The sequence below is a fragment of the Paramisgurnus dabryanus genome, chromosome 17 (genome assembly GCF_030506205.2).
Source record: "Paramisgurnus dabryanus chromosome 17, PD_genome_1.1, whole genome shotgun sequence".
In the NCBI taxonomy this organism is placed as follows: domain Eukaryota; kingdom Metazoa; phylum Chordata; class Actinopteri; order Cypriniformes; family Cobitidae; genus Paramisgurnus; species Paramisgurnus dabryanus.
The window spans coordinates 15,662,474-15,672,471 of record NC_133353.1 but is presented as its reverse complement, the minus strand read 5'-3'; the positions used below and the strand labels follow the sequence as shown (position 1 = coordinate 15,672,471).

General features: G+C 44.0%; 2 long non-coding RNA genes across 3 annotated transcripts; both read left to right on the top strand.

Annotated features, from left to right (window-relative positions):
- Positions 1 to 346: 346 nt before the first annotated feature.
- On the top strand, positions 347 to 4,695 carry LOC135737372 (uncharacterized). 2 transcript variants are annotated; one of them, XR_012335323.1, is made up of 7 exons: positions 347 to 571; positions 845 to 1,178; positions 1,364 to 1,740; positions 1,786 to 3,216; positions 3,490 to 3,823; positions 4,009 to 4,245; positions 4,431 to 4,695. It is a non-coding gene; the product is annotated as an uncharacterized lncRNA (long non-coding RNA). The 2 variants fall into 2 exon arrangements; XR_010528458.2 differs by having other exon boundaries at positions 349 to 571; positions 1,364 to 1,600.
- A 3,816-nt stretch (positions 4,696 to 8,511) lies between these two features.
- On the top strand, positions 8,512 to 9,590 carry LOC135737349 (uncharacterized). The gene is made up of 5 exons (XR_010528437.2): positions 8,512 to 8,601; positions 8,694 to 8,747; positions 8,841 to 8,931; positions 9,024 to 9,142; positions 9,226 to 9,590. It is a non-coding gene; the product is annotated as an uncharacterized lncRNA (long non-coding RNA).
- Positions 9,591 to 9,998: the final 408 nt, after the last annotated feature.

Genomic DNA, 9,998 nt, shown 5'->3' with positions numbered 1-9,998 from the left:
TAGAAGCGCGCGGAAAGAAGACAGGAGCTGCCTGGGGTGAAAGAAAGGCGATACGTGAGTGGAGAAAAGGAGCACCCCGAAGAGAGCATTGTGCTGTCAAGCCTGTGCTTAGTGTGTGCTGGGAAACGGAGCTGTGCTCATTTTTGGACGTGGTGGCTGTCTGTGTTTTTCTCTCTCTCTCTCGTTTCAGTCTGTATTGTGGACCTGCTGGAGTCAATAGAAAAGCCCTATGGGTAAGAAGGAACTTTGTTCTAACCAACACTGAAGGAGTAAAGCAGGAAAAGATATTGACCGTTTGGTACAACGTAAATAAAGGCTATCCGCCGTGAGTATACCCTTTCTGTGTGGAATAACTGGCAAAAAATTAACTTGTGTAGCCATTGGAAACCTCCAGGAAAAAGGAGGGCGGCCCTACCCCTACAAGAGTGTGGTGGGCGAGCCGTTAGAAGTACACATTCAAACAGCCGCCGCAACGAGACTTATTGTGGTCGTATTGCACATCGCCTTATCGTAGCCCAAGCGCAGTGGAGGACACCGGGCGCTTCCCTTGTTGTGGTGCACTTATAGTGTGGTGAGTGAGACTGTGTAATAAATCTTTTTCACGTTTGGAGTGGTGCTGTGTATTGCTGTGGGTTGCTGTGTGTCTTGTAGACGAAGCCCCGCATCATCCATTTTCTTCCACTGGGCAGAGGACGGAGAGGCCAACGACTACAGAAATCACTGTTATTATACGTAGTGTGCTGTTTGGAGTACGAAGGGACACAGACTGAGAGCTGTCCGTGACCGTGAGTAAACCATTGGAAACTCTCGTGGTGTATACTTACCTGTGTCTGTTTTGTCGCAGAGTCAGAGGCGAAAGGGTCCGCCGCCCCGTGGTCTCTACGAAAAGGGCGCCCCCGTCGAGGAATCGATCGGCCTATGGGCATTGGAGATAGGGCAGCGCTCGACCGGGTGAGGTGGTGTGTGACCTTCGCCCCTCTGCTGACCTACGGAGGAGAACGTGATACCTACCCAGAAAGTTGTAAACAGCAAAGCCGGTGAGAAATACTCGAAGTCTCAGTAACAGTGTCTTTGTGTCCTGGCGGCCACCTGTGGAGAGAGAGCAGAACGAAAGTGAACCATTGAAGAGCAGACTGTGAACGTGATACCTACCTGAAAAGCTGTAAACAGCAGAGCCGGTGAGAAATACTCGAAGTCTCAGTAACAGTGTCTTTGTGTCCTAGCGGCCACCTGTGGAGAGAGAGAGAACGAAAGTGAATCATTGAGGAACAGACTGTGAACGTGATACCTACCCAGAAAGCTGTAAACAGCAGAGCCGGTGAGAAATACTCGAAGCCTCAGTAACAGTGTCTTTGTGTCCTAGCGGCCACCTGTGGAGAGAGAGCAGAACGAAAGTGAAACATTGAAGAGCAGACTGTGAACGTGATACCTACCCAGAAAGTTGTAAACAGCAAAGCCGGTGAGAAATACTCGAAGTCTCAGTAACAGTGTCTTTGTGTCCTGGCGGCCACCTGTGGAGAGAGAGCAGAACGAAAGTGAACCATTGAAGAGCAGACTGTGAACGTGATACCTACCTGAAAAGCTGTAAACAGCAGAGCCGGTGAGAAATACTCGAAGTCTCAGTAACAGTGTCTTTGTGTCCTAGCGGCCACCTGTGGAGAGAGAGAGAACGAAAGTGAATCATTGAGGAACAGACTGTGAACGTGATACCTACCCAGAAAGCTGTAAACAGCAGAGCCGGTGAGAAATACTCGAAGCCTCAGTAACAGAGTCTTTGTGTCCTAGCGGCCACCTGTGGAGAGAGAGCAGAACGAAAGTGAAACATTGAAGAGCAGACTGTGAACGTGATACCTACCCAGAAAGCTGTAAACAGCAGAGCCGTGGCCTCCTGTGGAGAGAACGGAAAACGAGAAGGAACATGAGGAAAATGGACTGTGTGAAGATACAGTGGTGGTGGAGGAGAGCCTAGAGTGGCCATTGTTTTAAGTCCCCCGTTCCCCTTCCTTATTTAATGCTTTTAAGTAATTTAATAAAGGATATTTTAATTTTATGCTTACCTTGTGTGTCTGGTCATTGGGGTGGCTTTGGGAATCTCCTCGAGGTGGAGAAAGGGGCGTGACCTTATTTACACCTGGGTCCACCCCTACCTGTGACAGATTTGGCGTAGTCGGCAGTCCACCTCGGGTTGAGACCAAAGTCCCCCAATGGCCTACCACATTTCTTTTAAAGAACAGCTCCCATCAACACTCCATCAGTCCCCAAACAACGCGTTCTCGGGACGAGAACGGATTGGCGGGGGAGGATGTCACAAGGTGACGATCTTTTGGGCGGAACCAAAAGTCGGGAAACTTTGGTTCCGCCCGGATGTTTCCGTCCAGACCGAAGAACGGAAACACCGGACATCCGGCAGATTTGCGGAGGCTGTAATCAGCCGATTGGGCACAGCTGTGCCTAGTTAAAAGAGATCGCCAGGCAATTGGATAACTGAAGCACAGAAAGGAGTATTTAAAGCACAGTTAAATGACAGTTCAGCAGTTTGGGGCACGAGAGGGAGATTGACACGGGGAGAGCTCCTCTGCTTAGGGCAGGAGAGGTAAATACGTACCTTTTGAAGAGCCCGCAGGCTCTGTTGATCCGGGCTGCGCTAGAAGCGCGCGGAAAGAAGACAGGAGCTGCCTGGGGTGAAAGAAAGGCGATACGTGAGTGGAGAAAAGGAGCACCCCGAAGAGAGCATTGTGCTGTCAAGCCTGTGCTTAGTGTGTGCTGGGAAACGGAGCTGTGCTCATTTTTGGACGTGGTGGCTGTCTGTGTTTTTCTCTCTCTCTCTCGTTTCAGTCTGTATTGTGGACCTGCTGGAGTCAATAGAAAAGCCCTATGGGTAAGAAGGAACTTTGTTCTAACCAACACTGAAGGAGTAAAGCAGGAAGAGATATTGACCGTTTGGTACAACGTAAATAAAGGCTATCCGCCGTGAGTATACCCTTTCTGTGTGGAATAACTGGCAAAAAATTAACTTGTGTAGCCATTGGAAACCTCCAGGAAAAAGGAGGGCGGCCCTACCCCTACAAGAGTGTGGTGGGCGAGCCGTTAGAAGTACACATTCAAACAGCCGCCGCAACGAGACTTATTGTGGTCGTATTGCACATCGCCTTATCGTAGCCCAAGCGCAGTGGAGGACACCGGGCGCTTCCCTTGTTGTGGTGCACTTATAGTGTGGTGAGTGAGACTGTGTAATAAATCTTTTTCACGTTTGGAGTGGTGCTGTGTATTGCTGTGGGTTGCTGTGTGTCTTGTAGACGAAGCCCCGCATCATCCATTTTCTTCCACTGGGCAGAGGACGGAGAGGCCAACGACTACAGAAATCACTGTTATTATACGTAGTGTGCTGTTTGGAGTACGAAGGGACACAGACTGAGAGCTGTCCGTGACCGTGAGTAAACCATTGGAAACTCTCGTGGTGTATACTTACCTGTGTCTGTTTTGTCGCAGAGTCAGAGGCGAAAGGGTCCGCCGCCCCGTGGTCTCTACGAAAAGGGCGCCCCCGTCGAGGAATCGATCGGCCTATGGGCATTGGAGATAGGGCAGCGCTCGACCGGGTGAGGTGGTGTGTGACCTTCGCCCCTCTGCTGACCTACGGAGGAGAACGTGATACCTACCCAGAAAGTTGTAAACAGCAAAGCCGGTGAGAAATACTCGAAGTCTCAGTAACAGTGTCTTTGTGTCCTGGCGGCCACCTGTGGAGAGAGAGCAGAACGAAAGTGAACCATTGAAGAGCAGACTGTGAACGTGATACCTACCTGAAAAGCTGTAAACAGCAGAGCCGGTGAGAAATACTCGAAGTCTCAGTAACAGTGTCTTTGTGTCCTAGCGGCCACCTGTGGAGAGAGAGAGAACGAAAGTGAATCATTGAGGAACAGACTGTGAACGTGATACCTACCCAGAAAGCTGTAAACAGCAGAGCCGGTGAGAAATACTCGAAGCCTCAGTAACAGTGTCTTTGTGTCCTAGCGGCCACCTGTGGAGAGAGAGCAGAACGAAAGTGAAACATTGAAGAGCAGACTGTGAACGTGATACCTACCCAGAAAGTTGTAAACAGCAAAGCCGGTGAGAAATACTCGAAGTCTCAGTAACAGTGTCTTTGTGTCCTGGCGGCCACCTGTGGAGAGAGAGCAGAACGAAAGTGAACCATTGAAGAGCAGACTGTGAACGTGATACCTACCTGAAAAGCTGTAAACAGCAGAGCCGGTGAGAAATACTCGAAGTCTCAGTAACAGTGTCTTTGTGTCCTAGCGGCCACCTGTGGAGAGAGAGAGAACGAAAGTGAATCATTGAGGAACAGACTGTGAACGTGATACCTACCCAGAAAGCTGTAAACAGCAGAGCCGGTGAGAAATACTCGAAGCCTCAGTAACAGAGTCTTTGTGTCCTAGCGGCCACCTGTGGAGAGAGAGCAGAACGAAAGTGAAACATTGAAGAGCAGACTGTGAACGTGATACCTACCCAGAAAGCTGTAAACAGCAGAGCCGTGGCCTCCTGTGGAGAGAACGGAAAACGAGAAGGAACATGAGGAAAATGGACTGTGTGAAGATACAGTGGTGGTGGAGGAGAGCCTAGAGTGGCCATTGTTTTAAGTCCCCCGTTCCCCTTCCTTATTTAATGCTTTTAAGTAATTTAATAAAGGATATTTTAATTTTATGCTTACCTTGTGTGTCTGGTCATTGGGGTGGCTTTGGGAATCTCCTCGAGGTGGAGAAAGGGGCGTGACCTTATTTACATCTGGGTCCACCCCTACCTGTGACATAGGGTACATGCTGCGATGTACTCTGGAAAATAGAAAAATAAAACAAACATATAATCAGCCAAAAGGACATAACAATAGAGGACAACGACTATCGTTAGACTATAACGCACCCAGACATTCACGCATTACATATTAAATGCCCCATTAGAGTAACACACAGGACAGGACGTGTTTACTTTGTTTCAAAATCTAAAATAGCTACAGCTTTAAGTAAATACAACAGTAAAATATATCATCTTTACTTAGCGTTTGACTTTACCGGTGTAGCAGCCCATCCTTTTCCCCTCGGAATGTCTGTTCCCCCTTCCAGTCGATAAAGCATTTCTACTGACAGCGCAGGTGCAGGTACCCAAGAATATCTGCGTGTTTTTATTTATTTAATTTTTTTAGTATGGTATAGCGTATCTACAGAGTTTGTACAACCTAATACAACTTACAACAATTAAAACTACAAAATAAATATTCAGAAAAAACAGCTGTGTGTACAAAAAGCGAGAAGGGGAACAGACATTCTGAGGGGAACAGGATCGGCTGCTACACCTGTAAAGCTAACAGTTTAGCTGGTAGCAAGTTTGTAAACACGTCTAAATCAACATTTAAAAACGAATTACAACATGTTAAAACCGATAGTCTACATAATTCAACATACGTGTGGGTAAACATGGTACGTGGCTTATGAAATACAATATTACAATCCAATAAATAGCTTGCACGCTCGCTCCACACGGACGTAAGTTAAGCTCCGGTAACGTAAGTGGTAAACAAAAGACATGGATACTTACAGCCTGTGATCCAGAAGTGCAGGGTAATCCAAACAAAGTAGGAATTGATCCATCTTTCAGGAGAAGACGTTGCGAAAAACCAGATTCAAATTCGTTACGGTTTGCGAAGCAGTCATGGGAAAAATGCTGTGAACATATGAACAGCTTTTGACTGTATTGTGCCGGAACCGTATTAAACATGAATTTTATCCACTGCATCCTGATGTCCTCTGCCTTAGGAAGGCCATAAAGGGATAGTTTGCCCTCACATTTAAAGAAACAGCGTCTAGACATCTTTAATCACGCAACAACAGTTTGTAAACACACTCTAACTCCAGTCAACCTCCGCTCTGCCACTTCCGTTCCCTTCAGCGTTCTCGCGCCCCCACCCCCAGTTTTCAGGGCGTAGCCAAGCGCAGCAGAGGGGGTGGATTCATGATAATGTTGGTCTTATCTACGTCACCAATCCCAGGAAGTAAACTGTTGCCTACAATCCGAGCGTTTTTTGTAGTCCTTGAACGTTGGAGACGATAACTCGCGTCATCGTTTTCTTTGAGGTATGTGCTTTTTGAATATCGTTAGCATGTACTTATACACACATACACACAAAAGGATGTTTTAAAACGTGTATCCCATAATAGGTGCTCTTTAAGTTTAATGACAATCATTTATCAAAATATTTTCTTCATCATTTATCACAATACTTTCAAAATATTTTTCCCTAATTTTTTTTAAACTATCCCTTTAAGTAGATTCAGTTTGTCCAGGCTAACAGTATATATGAATATCTCTGTATGTCATTAGCAATAACCAATGTTAGGTAAAAAAGATACACAAAACAATTTATTTCAACAATTTTAATTGTTTTAACAGAGTTTTAATCAGGCTCAATTTGTGCATTCTATGCAAACAACATCAAACAACATGTCAAACAACAAAATGTCTGTCTGGAAGGGAATGAAGCAAGGAAACTTGTGCAATTACATCACAGCTCAAATACTGTGCATAGTGGCATGACTACAGTTATTGAATTCACATACTGGTGATCCTGCCATACTTGTCCATCATATACATCTCCTAACACACCCTTTGGCCTTTCCCGCTTTCGCCTTTCATCTAATTTCTCTTCAAATCCAAGTCTTTTAACAAGTCCTCCCAGAGACTGCACAACACTCTTGTATCAGTAAGAACGTATTGGATGGACATACTCTTCACTGCTCAAATATGTAGCCTTGCTTAGCAAGGCAGAGCCACATTTCTTCCTTAATGCAGACCTCTGCTGTGGGTGATTGTAGAATGGGATGTGCCACAAGTCCTGCAAACCTTTGTACCATCCCGTCTGAGCTCATAGGTTTCAGTAAGCATGTACACTGTCATACATTTTGGACAAACCACATACTGTAAGAAGTCGTCACGGAGGATACCAGTCAATTTCATCATGGCCAAAAGGTTCATCATCAACAAGTGTTCTGGTTTTTCACTTCTGGCCTGATCACTTCCATGCTCCTCCCCATCTTGTATGTGAGGATAGCCTTCACTCTGCTCCTCAGCAAGGATTTCCCCTTCTTCATCCACATAGTCATCCTATGAAAATTTAAAGGACATATTTAAAACACATGCAATGCACATACTCAGCACCACCATTAGACCATTAGAGATTGAAAAGCCCATCGTTAATATGGTCATTTGAGATTTAAAAAGAACATAATTAATATGTTCATTTCTCATCAATATGGCCATTTGAGTATGAAAATATTTGAAAACTGTAGTTGAAAAAGATCATGTGCATCTTAAACAGCTAGCTTTAGTGCAATGAACCAGTTAAGTACTTTGTGGGAACTTCATCCACTTCAACTTCATTTTAGGATTTTTTTATACTTTATAAAGTGTGTTTATACTTTAGTTGCTTTCATTAGTTAACTAACAGAAAGTTAAGAGTGGAAAACAATCATGTGGGTGAAAATTGTTAGGTTTTCCCATTTCAGCTCTGGATAAGCATGTATTGAACTTTATACTAGTATATCCAAATGTAATTTCATGCTTACCACACAACAGGAGATGTCCAGGAAAAGATGAATGCTTTGGTCATCTGCTGTTTCGTCTGAAAAACAACAAACAGAAGATACCGTTGTGCATTATAACGCGATATTCCTATTCAATTATAATTTATTATTAAAATAACAACAACAGTGATAATCAACCACATTTAACTCCAACCTTTTTGTGAGCAAGGGCTGCCACAATGGATAAAAAATGCTGGAGGGCTACTTTTTGATATAGTATACTCAAAACGTTTTTGTTTAACTTGTTGATTTTATTTTACTTTACTTGTTGATATGTTTTAGTATTGTTTAAAATGTTAACATACCTAAAGCAAGCCAAGCTTATATAAAAAATATGTAATTATGCTCACCGTTGTCTGAACTGCAATTCGCTGGGTGCGTTTCTTCAAATTCTTTAATCACTTCTTTTTCTGGGTCCTCGGAGTGCATTTCACTTTCACCAATCTCTCTAACTCCAGTAAAGTTATCCTCCGGGTCTTTACACGTGACGGGACATCACTCACAGCGGGACTGGATAGCAGCAGCAGCAGGCTCTGTACGTTATCTGACGTAGCCCTTCTGGATTTTTTTCTCCCAAACTCCATTTTTGAAATAGCGCTTTCTGTGGTCAAAATACTGTGTATGACACAGTTCAGTGTTGCAATGTTTACAGAAGCGCCGAGGTCGTTTCTTCAGTCTTGGGACTTCCATCTTTTCAACTGACAGCACACTGTGTTGATATCACACAGAGCTTCCGGCACATCGCGTTTGTTGTTTATATCATACGCATGCGCGCACGTCTCACAAGATTTTCCTTATATCAATAACCTCGCATGTGATTGGAGGAGCCCGACAGGCTTCTCGCCTTCGTCCAATCACGTGCGAGGTCATGGTCACGGCTCACACACACAGCAGTGTCGACGAGCGTAACAGATGTTTGGTTTGGTGTTTGTAACTCTCCAAGAAGAAAAGACGGGTGCACAATCCCAAGATTGCGGTAAGAATAATTTTATGTATAAGCATATTTTTTGAAGTAGCCCAAGCTGTGTGTTTTATAACTAAGAGGCGTTTTTGTCTTGTAATTTTTAGGAGGCTGTACGGCGTCTCTGAGGCACACTGCAGGCGCTATGAACCAGAGCAAAGGTAACGTTACGATTTAATATGTTTTTATTCTTGTATAAGGAAATAGATACGTTAATAGATCCGAGCTTAAACCCGCACATTTTGTTTTCACAGACTAACGTCGCCTCATAACAAAGCCGTGACCTCTGATTTGCTTGGGGCTATTTCAGCAAGTCCAGATTTACTGCTGAGAATGACATTGTTTGTAAGTATAACTTCTAATGTTTTTCCTCATTTCTTGTTTAATTGTACCGTGACTCTTTTTATTAATACCAGTCTCATTTAATTGTTTTCCAGCTGCCCGTAAGACGTATTATGAGTCGGTACGCCGGAGTTTCAGATACAAACAACCTGAACTCGCATCACAGGCGGAAAATGCGAAAAGTTTAGCTCGGAGTCGATCCAGAAGAAAAAGGGTAAGATTTATTATATTAGATCAGTTTTTTGTCAATGTGAGTATTTTTCAGGTCACTTATTGTCTTTATTGATTGTATTACAGTTGCTGGAAGCGAGACGAAGTGTGCTGGCTGAGGATGAGATGGACATTTGGAAGTGCGCCACCATAGATCTCATATCTGATGAGGAAGACGGCATTGTTGGCGGGGTGTCTGGATGGATTGTGCGGCCACCGCCCTCTCGCAGCCTGGAACTCTCCGAGCTCTGTGCCACGCTGCAATCCAGATTAGAGGCGAAAGTACAGGGCAACTCACCATATACGCCTGAAAAAGTGACTTTTTTACAACGTTTTTGATTTTTTTTTTCAACACTTTGAAAAAGATTTTTAGGGATCTTTCCCGAACGTCTTAGGCACTTTTTGACGTGTTTGGAGGACAATATAAGATACATTATGCTGCTTTGTACATAGTTGTGTGTTTATAAATAAAGCTCTTTCTTTGAATAAACAGCTGTGTGTTTATAAATAAACCTCTTTGTTTTCTCTTATATTCCTTGATGTTGTGAATAATGTAGTACATAGCACAATGACATTAATATATAAAAAAATGATTAATAACATAAATTATTTATTATTATTATTATTGGGGTTTACATTTATAATGAGCCAGGGTGCCCAATAACCCCCCTCTTTAGAGTAACGGCCCAACTTGAATTTACTCACTCAGTATTGGCTGAAGCCACTACTTTTAAACAAGAAAAATCCCTTGTGATTGGCTTGAAGTGATCTGCCAACCATTCACGGGGGATTTTACTTGTTTAAAAGTTGTGGCTTCAGCCAATACTGAGTGATTACATTCAAGTGGGCTGTTACTCTAG